This window comes from Octodon degus, unplaced genomic scaffold (genome assembly GCF_000260255.1).
Source record: "Octodon degus isolate 3935 unplaced genomic scaffold, OctDeg1.0 scaffold00106, whole genome shotgun sequence".
Taxonomy (NCBI): domain Eukaryota; kingdom Metazoa; phylum Chordata; class Mammalia; order Rodentia; family Octodontidae; genus Octodon; species Octodon degus.
The window spans coordinates 1439831-1442788 of NW_004524682.1; positions in this window are offsets into that span (position 1 = coordinate 1439831).

The following is a 2958-nucleotide window of genomic DNA, read 5'->3' on the forward strand; positions in this document are numbered from 1 at the left end:
ACTAGAAGACAGCGCTTCCTGGCTATGGAGCATGCACTGCTCCAGTCCAAGTGCTCTGGAGTACCGCCTCTAACTCACTCAGCCTAGAAACTCCGCTGCTGTTGAGCATGTCTGGTCATACTTAGAGGGTGCAAGGAGCCACCATAAATAAAATAATATTATCTTAAATATAATTCTATTTGATATAGTAATTTAAACATGTTAGGATATAAAAACATCATGTGTCTTTATAGCAGTGTTCAGGACAACAGCAAGGCCTACAGGTTTATAGCCTAGGAACAGTAGTTTCACGTCACACACCCTCCATGTGAACATGGCACACCAGCTGCCACTGTGTCAACACACTCAGAGTCCTTGCAAGAAAGAGCACCTGCTGATGTACTGCTCAGAGTCTAGCATATCATTAAAAGATACATGCTGGTATTATTATGGTGAATACATTTATGAAGTTTTTCATAATTTTATAATTTTTTCAAATTTTCATAATTTTGATTATGTATTTGGTATAGGGTCTCACTGTGCAGCTTGGATTCCAGCAATCCTCTTGTTTTCAGCCTCTCCAGCACTGGGATTACAGGCGTGCACCACCACGCTTGGACTTGGTTGCCAGTTCAGTGTGCCCTGCCTCCAGCCGGTTAGACAGGGCCAGGCTAGGCATGTGGTGCCGAGGATTGAACCTTGGTCCCTGCACTTGCCTAAACAGGCACCAAATGTACAATTTTAGAGTCTCTTTTCCATATCTTGGATACTATGAGATAACATATAAAAGTGAATTTCCCAGTCCAGGAATGTCCAGTCTTGAATGATTCTATCCTGGCATGATGGGCCATGCCTGTAATCATAGCACTTGGGAAGCTGAGGCAAGAGGATACCCTGACCTACATAGTGAGTTGAACACCAGCCTGACCTACAAAGAGATGCTGTCTGAAAAAGCAAATATTTCCAAATACAACCTAAGCGCTTGTAAAAATGCATGAGACCGCCTGCATTAAAGGAAGAACAAGAGATTTGCTTTACTGCTTGACTTTAACAAGTCAAAAAATAAATGATTTACAAGTCACATTTTCTCTGTCATTTGTAGGAATATGTTGATATTTCTGCTCATTAGTAGAAATACGTCTGGAGAACCTAGAATTACTTTAATTTAATTTAATTTGTGGAGCTTCTAGTCTATTACATGAGTCTCAGCTGCTAATAATTGGCCTTGTATTCAAATTGCTTTTTCATCTGTTAACTGTTGTACAAAAATTCAAAATAGAAAAATTCTTTAACTCATGTTTTCTGACTGTATCATTTTATTTCTTCTATAATGCAGCCAGAAACATTCTTCTAGTGACTGTTCCCCACCCTGAAAGTCACCCTCATAGCACTGCAATATTTCATAAGCCCTGAAGGCACCGTCATGCTACATATCCTTCCTCCTAGACTTTCCATTTTATGCTTTTCTGAACACCGTTTTGTTCCTGCTCTGCTTTTGGCAACCAGAGATGAGCGGGACTTTTAAGCCATGTCGCCTCCCCAAGCATGTTGTATGAAAGCAGAAGTAAGGAATTAGAAAAACTTGTGGATGTATTTGTGATCAAAAAGTACTGCACATAAATTATTTGTACTATGCAGCATTTCTTCTTAATTGATCAATCCATCATTCCCAATCTTGGATACTTTCATCTACAAAGGTGCTAAGTACTTAAAATGTTTCAGTCTAACCTCCAGAGCCTTCTTGTCACATTTTGAGGATGAATTGTTATAATTTCACATTACAATGGCTGGGAAAATTGAATATATTATATATATTAACATAATTTGCAACTTTATTATTTGAAAGATTTTTACTTTCTTCTAAGGAAAGAAAATTGACACTTTTAATACCAACAAGCAAACAAATTATTGTCATGCTCTATGGCTCCATAACTGTCCCTATTACATACATTAATCTATAATGAATTAATTGAATGAAATATCAGAGGCTGAGGATTACACTATCATTACACAGAACAATGTAGCAGATTTTCATTGAATTATTGTTATGATTTATGTCTAGTGTCCCCAAAGCCTCATGCAGTCGGGGTCAGTGTGGAGTTAGTGATGGATTATTGTGCATGTGGATGCTGCACGTGCCCTGGACAGGTAATTTGCATTACAATGTAAGGAGGGATGAGAGACTCGCTAGCTGCCTGAGCTGCTGCCACTCTCTTTGCTGTCTGCTCATTGCCGCCGCCATGAAAGGTTGTTCTCTGCCATATGCCACTCTGCCTTGGAGACAGCTGAGTATGGACTGAAACCTCCACGAACTGTGAGCTAAATAAACCTTTCCTTCCTTTATTTTAAGTCTCAGGTATTTGTCTCAGCAATGAGAGAAGAGCAGCTGGGACAGTTATCACAATAAGTTTGTCAAAAAGGTGACTGGGTACTAAAAATATATTTGTGCAATTATGCTGTCAGGATGCATTCATATTTTTGATCAATAATCTTCCGTAATTCACAATAATTATGCTCTTAGCTATTGCGTATATAATGGATGGCTCTGATGCTGGGTTCTGAACCATGAATGCCTAGGAGGGATTCTGGTAACATATAATGAAGTAATGAGCTGTTTATTCACAAGTCCAGTTTTAACTCTCTATGCTGAATGTGTACCTCACACAATAAACATCCCCCATTCCCATACCCCCCACAGACTCACTCACACATGTACAAAGAAAGAAGTGGGAGAGGGAAAGCTAGCTATTCATTTCAGCATTGTTTATTATCCAAAATATTGGAAACCATAAAGATATTAGTATGTAGGAGAAGGGTTGACTAAATCATGATCCTCATAACAGTATTACACAAATTTTGTGAAGTTTTATAGGGTGGCATTCATGATATACTGTTAAATAAAATAAAACTGCAAACTAAAAACTGATATCAAGAGTATTCTCTCCTTGTGAGTGCCAGGCATGTAAAAAAAAAAAAAAA